General features: G+C 43.5%; 1 protein-coding gene across 8 annotated transcripts in view; it reads right to left on the reverse strand.

The window, feature by feature from the left end:
• The window catches only part of eya1 (EYA transcriptional coactivator and phosphatase 1), a 63,428-nt gene that overhangs the window by 34,615 nt on the left and 13,651 nt on the right, over positions 1-15,162 (reverse strand). For 2 of the 8 annotated variants that reach the window (XM_035619523.2, XM_035619525.2), the window contains exon 1: positions 5,614-5,935. The exons of the other annotated variants lie outside the window; for them this stretch is intronic. The gene's annotated coding sequence lies outside the window, so the exon portion shown is untranslated. Of the gene's footprint in view, positions 1-5,613; positions 5,936-15,162 lie in introns of those variants that run through there. 8 annotated transcript variants of the gene reach the window in all.

Below are 15,162 nucleotides of genomic sequence, written 5' to 3' on the forward strand. Positions count from 1 at the left end.
GCAGGAAGGGGTGGGTGGGGTAAGGGGAGGGCGGGGGTGGGGGGGCTGTTGCGGGGGTGAAGGAGTGAAGGTAGGCAGAGGGGTGAGGGGTTGGGGAGAGCAGGCTGAGGGGCAGCGGAGGGTGGGAGAGAACTGCCGGCTTCCCTTCTTAAGGGAGCCTGCTGCTGGGAGGGGAAGACGGGACTTGTTGAGGAGAGACAAGTCAAGCGTGACACCCCTAGCATCTTCGGCAGATCTTTCATCTGCAATTGACACTATCTGAAATTTATCAGCACTCCCCGTCCCGGCGAACTGACAGGTCCTAATGACCGTCAGGGCTGCTTTCCACGGGCCTGCCCCAGCCTGGGGCCACAGCACAGCACTACACACAACTTCCCTCTTCACGGTCTGTTCACAGTGGACAGAAAAACGCAGGAACAGAATAGCGTACACACTCAAACACAGGCATTGTATAAATCTTTTCTTTTCCTGTGGCAACACGAAAAATTCATGCTTATGTCTTCTTCTTTTTTTCTTGTTTTAGCACACAGAGACACATAACTCACGCCTGTATGTCTGCATGTGTACACACAGTCATGCACAGGGCACATCAGAGGCCCCCACATCAGTGGTGCAAATGCACACACACACACACACACACACACACACACACACACACACACACACACACACACACACACACACACACACACACACACACACACACACACACACACACACACACACACACACACATGCACGCAGGGCACTTTAGAGGCCCAGTGGTGCATCTCAGACAATGAAGGAGACTGGAAACAAGAACACAGAGAGCATATGGAGCCACATATGTTTCCTATGACGCTACGAATGCCTCTATTACTCTCCTCTAGCTGACAGTTACATTTCGCTGTCCACTCGCACTCCGCTCGTCTCGCTCTGAACATCAAGCGGTGCCATATACTTCGCACGACTATAACACTATATTTGACCCGACTCCAGCCCACACTGGGAATACGAAGTCCAAAAGAAGGTCAAATGTATTCATCTGGTCATGAAACAGGAAAAATAAAGACATATAAAGATGTTTTTGTTTTTTAAATACTGGCATGATTTTTTTTTTTTTTTAAATAGCTGACTGTTTACATGAGCCAGGGTAACCTGAGCTGCATGCATGGTCTTAAGCTTTTTTTTTCTCCCTTCTTTTTATTTTTTTTTCAACAGGGTTTGGTCTTCACACCAAGGCAAAGCCTTCATGAATACCATTCCAGCTTTACAATTCACCTTCTCTTCCCACTGCTTATGGCACAGCCATCTTTTCAGAAAATAACCATTACATTTCATTTTTCACTTTCTTAAAAACCACGACGGTCAACAGCAGTGCCTCCTCCTGGCATTTTCGCAATATTGAAATATGCAGAGGGGATGTTAAAAAAAAAAAGAAGAAGAGAAAGATATAAATGGAAAAGTAAGTCCGCAGAGGTAGAAGCCATAAAGACGAAAGAGAAACACATTTTTTGCCACAGCATATTAACAGCGATCACAGAGCTTAGGGGGGGGGGGAGAGTTGTGGAGAGAGTTCTGTGGTGGGTTGATGTGGTATAGTGTATAAGAGAGAGAGAGTGTGTGTGTGTGTGTGTGTGTGTGTGTGTATGTGTAGTGGCTGGTTTCTCTGTTTAGCAGTGCAAGCCAGCGAAGCCATTACCATGCTGGTGTCTTAGCCATTGCCAACAGGTGAACCCAGCCAGGTGGGGGCCGGAGGGGGGGTTGCATGGAGTACGGGAAAGGAGAAGGTATGGGGGAGGGGGGAGGGGGGTTAAAAGCAAAAACAAGCCAATCGGCTTCCACGCTAAATATTTATTGTTTGAAAAAAAAAAGGGGGGGGGGGGGCATCTTTGATGTGCTTCTTAGTTCAACCTGAACTGCCAGGTCTTTGAAGCCAACAAGAACAAAAGCCCGGCGAGATGAAGCGGTGGAAGTGTCATCAGGAGAGAGGGAGAGAGAGAGAGAGAAAAAAAGAAAAGAAGTGCCACAACACGCTTCACTCACGGCTGTTTGCAGACCCCTATTGTTTCCCTTTTCCTTATTTCAAGACCTGCGTTTCCAAAGGTAAACATAGTCGGCCGAGCTTCTAGCACAGATCATCTCAGCATGCAGGCTGTCCGACCCGGTACAAATCATTTTCTTCTCCATTTTTGTGCCGCATGTACCTGTTTTAGTGTAAAGGCGATGGCTTTTACCCACTTTCACCTGAAAGGTGTTAAATGCACCGCAAAAGTTTAGGTTGACAGTCATTTTTTTCACATATTGATAACGATAAAAAATGACCAAACAGAAGAGGTGACTGCGAGAGCAACACGAGTGAACACGCTTTGTTTATTTCCCGTTCTCCACCGCCCTGTGTCATCTTTAATGGATTTTATTTTTTTACAGGGGTAAACTCCACAGTGCCTTGACATTTTGCAGAGTTACGTAAGGCATGTGTTGTGAGTTACAACTTTTTTGAAAAACAATGCTTTAATCAAAATCTAACTTTAAAACAGCTAATCCCCACTTAAGCTGGTCAGCTGAATCCACATGGTGGCCCAGGAAAAATAAATCCACTTGCAAAGAATGTAAATGCGGACAACAATTAGACACAGATGTGAGTGGAATTAGGCACAGTTTACAAAAATTCTACACTTCACTTATGTCTCTGTACGTGGCAGACAAAACGAGGGTTGCCAACAAATGCAACAGCTTGGTGTTTTTTTTTTCTTTCTGTTTTTGAAAATTTAGATAAGACAGCTGCTGCTGCTGCTCATTTGAAAGAAAAAATGGACATTTGAAATTCTGGAAAAAAGAGAACGTGTTTGCTTATATTTATTGTCACTTTAGCACTAAACATAGACAATAAAACATCTAGAAATATAATTTTTTTAAATAAAAACATTACATTTTGATTTCGGCATATTTATTTGTACTGATATACTGTTGTGGGATATTCAGGGCAGCACACAAATGTGGCTGATGACAAATTATGGAAGCACATGGCGCTCCACACACGATTGAAAAATTTGCACTTGCGCATAATTAAAAGCACAATTATTTACAGATGTGTTGTTTTGTCCATGTGCAATCCGCCCCTCGCGCTTGTTTCAATCTGACACGGTGCCCCGTGCAATTCGCTCAACGGCTACATTAAATCTGTTAATACCGTGCTCTTCAACCTTCAAAATTATTTCCAGAAGGCCAGCTTCGCCTTTGAGGGGCCATCAAACCAAGATTTAAGGTGGACGTTTTTTTATCACAAGCTGCCCACCAAACGAGACCACCGCGGAACGACGGAGGCTCTGCAGCACAGAGATGAAAGGAAGTGCAGTGACAAATCTCGTGACTAAATCACTTTAATATCTGTGACTTGTTATTCTAATTCTCTCAAATCTGAGGACAGAGATCTATTATGGGAAGAAAAATTGCCATGTACGCAGGACAGGATGCAAACCAAACTCTAAAATTGCTTGGCTCCTGTTAACATTGCAGAATGTGATTTTTAAAAAAGAAGCATTTTAACATTTGCGTTGCACTATGGGCACGTTTGCAAAACAATTCAATCCCTACAAATACAATTTCTGTTGAGTCTCAGCAGCTTCCCAATTATCTTTGCTCTATACGTCAACATATTGCTATTTACAAACAAACATGCGCGTGTGGGTATTAGTGATTGAGGACCTGTAATGGCAATCAACAGAAAATCTCTAAAGCTCATTTCCTGCTCTTTCAGCCACATCCTTAAGATCCAAACAGTGGCGCGTTAACAAACTAACAACCCGCAGTATTTAGTAAACAACCCCCTGCTCACTACACTCGCCCACCATGGGCTACTTAATAGGAGGTCACCTATTTTCTGCGTCTTCCTCGCCGAGTGAGGCAGGATCAATTAGCCCTCTGTGTCTTTCACCGTTTCCAATCTCCTCCCGGAGAGAATAGGACGAGGGGCTCGGGCCGGCTAAACACATCCATACGGAAGAGATCAGGCCTTGGGCAAACAATGCCACTGTCACCGTCGAACCAATGCTTTCTTCTACACATGCATGAAGCTCCGCAGCCCGGGCAGAGAGGGACCCTGATCTCTTGCCTGTGTAAAGCAAATACACAGTGTAAACAGGCCTCGAATCAGCCCAGCTCATTATCTGTTAATTGGATAAATAAGGTTATTGTGTGGATGTGAATGGCTGCAGCAGGCGGTCACACACACACACACACACACACACACACACACACACACACACACACACACACACACACACACTCTGTCATGTTTGTCTACATGGAGGCGAAGGCCACTCCGCGAGCAGCCTGGCTCACTATAGTCTCTCCTAACCTCTCTATACTTCCTCTCTTTCATCTGCAAACACACACACCTTTTCTAAACACCGACAAGGGCACGCGTTTGAAAATGACAGGAATTAGAAGATGAAAAAGGGCAGAGGACGGGGGAAAAAAAATCACAATTTCAGAGAGATAAAATGCCCTTCAAACACACACACACACACACACACACACACACAGCGTGCAATAATTCCCTGACTTGCGATGTAAGCCTGTGATCATGCACACGACATTAAAAGCAGAACATCCTTCAATTAGGGAGGCTGGTGATTATAGCGGCTGAGTCATCCTCGCTGCTACACGTGAAACACTGGCGAGCGGAGAGACGCAGCGTGGCCCGGGGAGTCAAGGCCTGTTGTCTCGGTCAGAGACGCTGGGAGCCTCTCAGGTCTCCTCGCTGCATTCCTGGCCGAAGCAGATGGCACTGGATGTCAACTGCTTTAACTGTTAACTCTTGTTTTGTTTGTTCTGCCAGTCGAAAAGGAGACTCCTGCGGGGAATGCACGTTCTCCTCGCCTGATCAAAAATGTCAACTGGGCAAATGCAGATGAGGATCCTGTGTTTGTATTTTATAAATCTACCCTGATGATAATATTTTCTAAGCTGATGTAGATACTTTTTTGCAGTTAAAAAAATGTTTTTTAAAATGTTTTAAATTTTAAGTAAAGGAAATTTTGAATGACATTATTTTTAGGATGCAATGTCTTATCAGTATAATACAGTATGATTTTCAGCTGTAAATTTTAAGATTTAATAATTAATTTTGCAGACTGACGTCTTTATCAGGATGTGGGTTTTATTTACTTTCACTTGAATTTAAAATTTAAAAAAAACATCCAGAGAAAGTGTTTGTTTGTTGCATGAATTACATTTACCATGTGGACACTAAACCCTTTTTCTTTAGTAATATTATTCTCAAAATTATCATTAATGTGTGTATAGCTCTACAGTATTAGAATATTTGCAATAATAAAGATGTAGTTCTATATAGTTGTTGTTGTTGTTTTTTTAAGTCACAATTATTTACAGTTACGTCCAGAAATTAAGTTGTTACTCCAACTGCTGTGTGTTATGTTGACATAAATGTTGTAATTGGGAAAAATGTAATCTTAAATTAAATGCTGATGCAAATCTATGAAATTAATGACATATTTCCACACACACTCATACACAAACACACACTGACATACGCAGAATTTAAAAAAAAAATGAAGACGAGACAACCAGTAGATAAATCATTAAGTGAAAATTAAAAATTATACTCACTACAATTATGGTTGAATCCCTGTGTGTTTATCCCTCCTTATGTCTTCTTTAAAAAAAAAGAAAAAAGAAAAAAAGAAATCTTCTACAGACAGATCGTTCAGTCCAGCAGAACGGACAGCAAAGTTTGTGAAACACTTCTTCGGATGTTGGTCGAGATCTATAGCTCAGTACGTGTAAACTACAAGACTACTTTTTCTTTTTCATTTTAGGTGTTGGGAACCCATGGAGCCCCGCGCGGTATCTCAGGAGACCCGGTCCCAGTGAGAAAGAGAGTTGTGCGATTACTGCTTCAGGCAGTGACTAGTGAGTGTCTGAGGAAGAGGGAAAAAAGAGAGAGAGTGAGAGAGCGGCGGAGAGGGAGGGAGGGAGGGAGCGAGGGAGTGAATGAGGGAGGGAGAGGGAGGCTGCTGCTGCTGTTTGAAAAAGCAGAGAAGTCGCTCGGTGCTCTCTCACAGGAAGACTTTGGGTCTGGAGGAGGCACGCGGGAGTTGTGCCTCACACCAGCTCCCCATATGTCATTCACTCACAGCTTTAAGCAATAGAGCCCTCTCCAGATTGTATCAGTGAGACTTAAGACAATGAAATGGCAGCTCTGTCCACTGGAAGACCAGGCTCTGCTCACACACCCCAAGGGGCCCACACTTTTCTTCTCCCCCTTTCTCTCTCTCTTGTTTTTGTTATGCTCTCTCTCTCTCTTCTCTCTCTTTTTTTTGGCTCACCACAAACCACATTTTTTTTCGCTCTCTCTTCTCTCTCGTGGGTCTTAGGTCGCTGCTGGATGTCTCTTTGTCACAGAGGAACTCGAGAGCGTAAACAAGGGTGCAGGTCATTAGCTTAGGTGACGGGGAGCCGGAGGTTTTGACGGCGGCCTGAGCGTCCCGGCTCTGTCCGTCCACACGGCGGTCTAGTGGAAGTCCTCCGTCAACACGTAGACACCGCGCCTGTGTGCAAGGTAATGACTGCCGTCTGTCTGCTCCAGGTTATTATTTCAACTGTGCGAAGCTGCTAAACACAGCCATGCTGCTACTGATGAGCTCAAACCGGTGATTTATGTGAGCTGGCGATGAGGCTTGTACAACTTTTGCTTTAGTATATTATAATATATTATGCGTTTTTTTTCCCTCCTCAAGAATATCAATTCTGCCTAATGAAAGGTTGAGAGGGCAACGGACCATTTAAAATTCAATTTACACGTAGTAAAAACTGGGGGCGGAATACCAACTGTAATACTGAAAAATGATTTTTTCAAGAAAGAGGAAGCCATACATTTACCATGGTAAAGAGGTGCTGAGAGAAAAAGAACACCCGTGGCTCAAAGAATAGCTTACTGTGTTCGCGGTAGGCCTTGTATATCCGTTACTCACTAGTCAGTATGCGATGATGAGGAATTAGAAATGTATCATATGTGTGACTAAAAGAGCACAATCAAACCAGTTTTCACTATATGTCATTATGTGTTTTTTTCAACCTGATGAATTAGTCCATCGCTACTTGATCAGCTGCTGAGTTCACAACCCGCACTGAAAGCGGGTCAACGCCGACCAACCTCTGTACGGCAGCCGTCAACAAGGAGCTGACAGAAATAGATCAGAGCTGTGAGCAGTGCGCCTGATTTAACTACACTGAAGCAATGATGGCCACGAGCTGGAGAAGTGCCGCTACAGCTCCTTATCCAAACCCAGCTACCCGCAGGTAAATCGGCAGGGCTTATGTTTCAATATAAGCGCAGTGAAAATATATTGCCCATGCAACAGGTAACAGATAACCCAATTGACTAATAGATGCTCTGGGACTCTCGCATGACTATTTCGAATAGCAGCGGGGGGCACAGATGCCAATTAAGTTGGCAGATTTACCCCGGCTCTCTCTATTTCAATAAGCAGATGAATAAAATTAGCTTGAGATGCAATTTTGCAAGTGAGTTACTTTCAAATTGCACAGTATCATTATCCAGAGTTGTTTATGTTTCGATGACTGCAGTCAGATTTTCCCCCGTACTCTCCTGCATGCAGTGCTTTGCGGCATGTTTCGAATCAAGGCTCCAATCAACACAACAGTTGTACTGTTTTCATGTTTCGACAGTGGCAGACTAAGATATATTTTTTCAATCTAATGCAAAAAAGTTGATGTTGAGTTGAGCTAAAGAATACAAAAATTCACATAGATATAAAATATTAGTTTAAGAGGTACAAAAAGACAAAAAAGAAAACATCATGAGATACATAAACTAGAACTTGTTTTTTTCTCTTCTTTGCTGCAACTATAAAAGCTGAGAAGCATCTGCGTCTGCCAAGTGGGAGCTTAACAAAAGATGCGCCGATACTGTCCAACTGACATCAGCACTAAAACGCCACTTGCCAAAAACTATATCAAGTAAGAAATTCGAGAAGTGAGCTAAGATTAAATGTGAAGCCGTTCTTTATTGGGGATTATCTTGATGGGACTCAATGGTCTTCACGTGGGGTTGCTTGCAAGGATGCCTGCCTGCAATTTAGAGTGAGGAGAGATCGGTGCTGTCCTCCGCCTGCCAACAGGTTATCCACTCAGCTTCTCACACACATGAAAATAGACTCACTTCCAAATGGCTGATTATGATTCCGTGATAAAGAACGGAGGGGTTAATGTACATCTAACCGGAGTCCTGGCGGTTGGAAGGTTTCGTCTCCGAAACCCCCCCCCCTGCTGTCGTTCCACGGAGGACATCTCGCTAAAGTGAGTTTACTTATCTTGACAAAGAATATATACACAGTGTGAAAGAGGCAGGAGCGAACGAGGAACAAGGAACAAGGAATCAAATGGTGCAGATGAAACAAAATGCTAACACCCCCGGTGACACAGTTGCAATATTTTCATATGCATGTGCTGCAAATTTGTTTGGGTAGAGCTACTACAGTGTTTACTCAGTGTCACACACGGGGGGATCAAGTTCCCTTTTTTGACAGAGGTCTCAGCAGAGCATTACACTCAAAAACTTCCCCCAAGAGGAGAAATCTGAACTTTGGATAAATTTGGATGAAATAACAGTATTTTATATATTTATACAGGCATTACCAGGTGAAGTGCTCACCTATTGACTAACGGGAAAATAAAAAACCCTGCAGCCTTGGTCCTGACACAAGTGGGACATTAAGTTTGCTGAATGGCAATTTGTCAAAAAGCTGTTTAAGTGCTGGGTGCTGGATATTCCCGAGTCATTCAATGTGTATAGTTTCCTGTTGAAAATAACCAAAGCTCCACCGAGTGACACGTGCTCGGTAAAGCAAAACAGCACCGATGGCCGAGGGAAATTCAAGATCACTCTCAATGCTATTCCATTCCTCTTCCGTTCCCCACTGGTCTTGTTTACACGTGAGCTCAGTAATACTGAGCTAAAAAGCAACAGTGACAGCTAAATCATGAAAGCAAAAAGCAACCGACATCAATTCAAGGCCAAAAACACAACAACATGTTGTTCAAAGTTCAAAATGCAGTATTCGAGTTTATACAATATAACATTAACCCATCTATCCACCGGGCTTTCATTAAACCCTACAGAAAATCTTTTGATGATGACAAGTTGCCGCCACAAAAAAAGAGTTCTGACAGTGCAGACAGATAATTTTGAAGTCCCTCAAGGTAAATTAGTAGCAAGTCGAGTGCTTTCATGTGGTGAATGAAAGTTCCAAGTGAAGCCTGAATTCCTTATAAATAAACATCAGGTCGACCATGCCTCGCCGAGGAACAGCGATTAAAGTAAACACGGCGTACCTCAACCTGAAAATACATGGGAGCTTTCCTCCGCAGCGAGCAGGGAACAAAGGAAACGGTTAACCTCAGTGGACATCACAAACGCAAATGAACAGGGTGACCTTACCGTAGCAGCCATTTTGGTTCCAAACAAAACATGGAGAGCGTGTTTTGTTTGGAAGTTAAGTCAAAAAATCCATTTGTCTTATGGATTATAAAGAATATAGCGAGCTCCGTTCAGCTCAGACACCCTCTGACAAATCATTTTTGATTTTGCATCCGTTAACTTAAAAATCACAGTGCATACTAAGTAGCACTTAGTGAAAGAGCGCTCAGTCGGCACGTTTATCCATGAGCATACCCTGAGAGACAAGTCGTGCTTTATGACCAGCGAGGCACACCTGGGGAAGGTCTATGAGGACCCCGAAAAAATCCTCAGACAGACACTTTATTGCTCTCCAATGGCCCCAAATAAGCCAAACAAGCACACGTTAGAGACCTATTACTCATAATGAGACATCACTATGGCTGGAAGTATCACTGCGGGCGTCGCACTTAGGATATATAGCCTGTTAAAAGATAAAGAGAATGAGCGCGAGTCACCTCGGCCGAATAAGTCACTTAAATATGCATGTTGAGATTCATGTCTTCCTCAGAATCCGCCTTTAGTTGTAAATATAAGATTTAGCTTTCTGTGATAAACCAGGCGCAATGTTTATTTATGTGAGGTAGATGTGAGTTTTTAAAATATTATTATTTTAAAAACAGATGGATCACAGCTTTCTACGTCAAGACGAACTCCTCTTGCAGCTGAGAGGAGGACCTCATTACTTGCTGAGCTGTCATATTTGCTTCCAGTTATGCAAACTGAAGGAACAGTGAAATGTGAGGTTTTGGAAGGTTTCAAAGATGTAATCTGAACTCAATTCAGTGACCGTTCTGGCTGCTATGTGATTCGCACTAGGTTAAAATATGTGTGTTGAAAATGGAGCGTGCGTGGCATTTTACGAGTTAATTATAAGAAATAATTTAGCTTTTTTTTAACACAACACATACAAATTAAACTGGCTTGCCTTTGTGATACAGACATCGCTCCAGGGCAAATAATCTGTGGTAGTTTTTTGGATATTTACATACAAAACAATACTATAATTTGTCATGATTTATTCCATTATGAAAGCAGGGAGATTGCAGAAGCACTTTCTCTCTGGTCCTTCTTTCTATATTGAGCATCTTTTGCGAGGCCTCAGTGTAGTTTGTAGTCAAGTTTAATTTTGGACGGACCTCAGCCTCTACAAATATTTACACACGCACACACGCACACACATGCACACACACACACACGCACACATAGAGTGATAAATGCTCTCATATAACTTCCCTATGAATTAAATGAATATCTTTAAAAACTGTTTGCATTATGAAAAAACTACAAAGAAGTTTTAAGTGGCATATTTTCATATATTATTTCAAGAAGTACTTTTGACAATAGGTTCATAGATATAAACTGTCCCCCCACTCTGCTTGTAGTTGTGCCCAACTTTGAAAAATATACTTACTAAAGAAGAACGTATGGCATGACTATAGAACTTCTCTGGCACTAGTAATCTGGTATTTGTGTTTAATGACAGAACCTCAGTCAGCAATGCCAATAAATCTGAATAAGCTGCACCCTGAAATACCAATATGTTTGATGATACATTTTCAGCACCCCTCTAATGGCAGCATTTGTCAGGTCTGGCCCAACTGTCTGGGGCTGGCTTCTGACTTTTGCAACCCGGGCGGCCAGAAATGTGGCACACCCCGTCTCCTCCACAGCTGCCTGCCCAGTTGGACCCCCTGCTCAGCAGAGCGCTGGGGACCGAGCCACTGATCTGCAGACTTGCAGTGGGTCTGGCCCATGGGGGGGGGGGGGGGCTCATCACTGGGAACTTGTGCTCTACACACCACCAACTCCCAATGGGTTAGAATACAAAATGCAGAGGTTATAGACATAACTGCTGCCTTGCAACCCCACCCCCTCAGGCGAAATCTCTGCCGCTGACCCCCCCTTCCCCTGAGTAACAAACCAAACCCCCACTTGTCCAGCCACTGTGACATTTGTGAAGCCAGAAGTACACATAACAAAAACACATTAGGCAAATGTCTGGGGTCAAACGTCTGTTTGAATTGGACAGATGAAAGCCACTTAGATTGGGCCCGTGCCATTCTGCTTAGTGACTGAATACAGTTACAAAAGAAGCAGTCCTGCGCGAGGCAGTTTGTCTCACTGGCAGAATATGCTTCCACATGCAAGTTATGATGCCGTGTTTGCCAAGGGATGATACGAAAGCACAGACAAGGCTATTTAAGCCCAGGGGTATTAACAATCAGCTATATATCCTACATAAATAAAAGAGAAATACTTCAGACCGGAAAATAACTTATATTTAACCCACATCCACATTTGTTCTCCGTGGAGCAAGTGCGAGCGGACACAGTGGGGGTATTTGCAGTGATGAATGGGCACTGCCATCGGACACCATTTTTCAGTAACTTTTAACTCGTGGACAGACTTAACAGCTGGGCTTATCCGTCAACCCAGCCTCCTTGGGCATGTGCACATAAAGAAGCCAAAGCTCAGATTATCTGGGCACCAAATGTCACTCGTTTTATAGAACGGCGGGAAACATGCTGAGCCACACAACTTCTCACAGCCCCGGGGACAGTGTGAACTATTAGCGGCTTGCCAAACGAGTAAGTGCCTCCGATATAATGCTGGTGTCAGAGGGACGTGCAGCATGACGGGAGGTTCCAAAATAACCAATGGGATAATCGCCGTTTAGGACTATGCAAGAGGAGCGCTGATGTATATGCTTAATACCTTAGCCCAATGTGCCTCGTGGTGACTTCTGTGCATGTGTCTGGTACTTGTCGCTGCAGTCATCGTGACTGGGGGAGACAACCTTTCATTTATTGTTTTTACTAGAGCACTACTGCTGCGCTATCAATATCCAACGGACAGGAAGAGCTGTCCGGGTAATTTTACATATGACAAAACAAAGATGGCATCATCCAAATGAGGAGACCGCGAACAGTGGTTCGCAAACCGGGAGGACATAACAAATACATTCAGGAATCCATTGGAAATGAACTAAAAATTACACTCAGTCCACTAATGCTAATCCACTTCCTTGAGATCTCAGACTTCCTAATGCAGTTCACTTGGACAAACATATCACTGCGTCAGACATCAATAGAACCAACCGGACTCAATGATATGCCAACTTTCCATGTTTGTTTCCTCTTGATGTGTTCGGAGCAGCAGTGGCCCTGTTAAAAGGTGACTTCCCCTATGAGGAAATGGAATTTACAATGCGCTCCTTGCAGCACACTCTCTCTTTGTGCTGTGTGAAAAATATGCTCTTATCTTAAAAAGAACTACAGTCTCATGTTGTTTTCTCCCACTATGTTCACAGTTTCTGTATATGGACTATCAGTTTTATAGTGAGAGACCAAGCATAGTGTTCAACGACAAAACGGAACAAGAGTGAAAAGCAGATGCTTCGCACATCACATGACTACTCTCTTTAAAATGGACACTGTAAAGTCAGTGTGTGTTCCTTAGAGTATAAAGTTAAAGTGGAAAAACATTTTGTTCTCCATCCTTGTTGTTTTAATACATCTGTTCACTGCTAGAAGCTTTTTTTCCCCCTGTAAACTTTCCATCGTCTCCTCCTGTAGAATTATATTTGTTGTAAAGCAGCGTTACAGGAATCTTACCGTGATGACGAGGAAGACTGTGCAGTTAGAGTTGCATTTCGAGGGGGGAAGTAGCAGATGCGTAACCACAACACTGGTGTTAAGGAGTGGGTATGGAGCTGAAAATGTATTGACAGGTTGGAGATCTACGTGCATTAAAAAGCTTTAAAGACAGAAATGATTGATTGTTAGTTAAGTTAATGTATCTGCTCCAAAAGCTAAATGGATTCATATTGATATCTCGCCTCTTCTAAAAGTCCATCTGATTCCATCTGTTGTGTAGCCTCTTTAAAATCTTATTTGTGGACTCGCGCCTCTCTTAAAGTATCTACGTTTGGTTTTCAAGAAGCAGTTATGCTTTACTCTATTTTATTGAACTTTGAAAACATTCTCAGAACAATATAAAAAAAATTGCAGCAACACCTACACTGCATATAAAGCTAAGCCGAGATGTATATGCAGGGTGCAAAGCCAGTGAATGGGACTAAAAGTCAGATTTTGAAACTGGAGTGAAGTCGGATACAGCTGCCAACTGCCTTGAGGGAGATCTCCACATGAACTCTGTAAATGACACCTCTGATAATTAATATACCTTATGTCTGATTCACAGTGCTGACCCCGTGAATCAGAGGTAAATTATCACTTTAATACGGAGGGTTCCCTGATTGACCTTCCGATAGAGGGATGCACGCGGTGCGGGGAGATGTGATGAACTGCCAGGGACCTCTCTGATGATGAACATATGACTCATCAATACCAGCAGCTCTGCGCTTCTCTGCTGAAAACACAAACGAAACCACAACAAAGAAGCGCCGGTCATCCGGGGCAATGCCTCTGACTCCAAAATAAACATTACGTTTTGTTACAAGGATCCACTCCTGCATTGAGGAATGGGGGGGGCAGACAGTGGGAAAACGGGGAGGGGGGGTAGTGTGAAGCTTTCTTCCTCTTGACTTTGTGACTCGCTGCAGCCCCAGGTGTTTTCTGTTCTCAAAACATCCAGTCACCTCTCCGGTCGACTTTCAATCAGCCGAAAAAGCACCAGGAGGATTTTCTCTCTGCTAAATAAATGACTTCAATTGTTGGTAAAGTTTTTTCTGTGCCTGGTAGCACCAGCTACACAGACCCTATAAATAACTCTGCAGTCTGCCATGGCAACAAACAACCGCCTGGTCTCGGATCAGTTACCGAAGTAGCAACTTTTTTTATAGGTCACCAGAACTTCCAGTTGCCTTGGAAACACTGTGGAAGAACAGTGCGCTCTTGGAACAGGTAATACTGGTCAGGGCAATTAGAGGGCTCGTTTTTGAGTGAATGGGAATTATCACGGAGCTGGGCTTGATGTAATTGATGGGTTTGCTCATTCACTGGTCAAAGAATGTCCCGCTAACGCTGCTGCACCTGGGCCGAGGCGCCCTGAACAAATCACAATGGGAAGAAATGCCTGTTTGTTTTCTGTAAGCCAGGGGAAGTTATCTGTTAATGGATGTGACTGGTGCCATAACAAAAAAGTCACTACCTGATAATTGATATCCACTTTGACTTGTGTAATATTGTTCATTCAAGTGGAAAGCAATAATCTGGCTACAGCTGTGTCCAGAGAACTGAGATTGAAACTTTACTTTTGTGTCATATATGTTAATCTCTTTCTATGTCTGCTTCAGATTATTTGTGTGCACCTTTCAGTCGCTTCCAACTGCCCCTTTTGTTTCGCTGCTGCATTTGTTGTGGATACCTGAAAACACTGCCACCACAACTGGACTCAACTCTGTCGCTGTACCTGTTACTTCCCACCGGCCGACCAACAATTCACAGCCGTGACTCTCTTGAGAGGCCCGGCCCGTCCATTGCATGATGACCGTGCAATTTGCAAAATTACGAGATAGCTGAAACCCTGTCCCAAAGAAGCCCCAGACTACGCCTGAATTATTAATTGAGTATTGATGAGGGGCCTGATAAATGCACTCAGCTCACCGTCCCAATGACATTCCCGTCTCCCTGAGCCACTTCTGCCGCTCGGGCATCGCCTGTGCGTTTTCGGTCGGTGTGCTCATTTCAATCACAAAAGATAATTGTTTTTCA

Source organism: Scophthalmus maximus, chromosome 21, assembly GCF_022379125.1.
Source record: "Scophthalmus maximus strain ysfricsl-2021 chromosome 21, ASM2237912v1, whole genome shotgun sequence".
In the NCBI taxonomy this organism is placed as follows: domain Eukaryota; kingdom Metazoa; phylum Chordata; class Actinopteri; order Pleuronectiformes; family Scophthalmidae; genus Scophthalmus; species Scophthalmus maximus.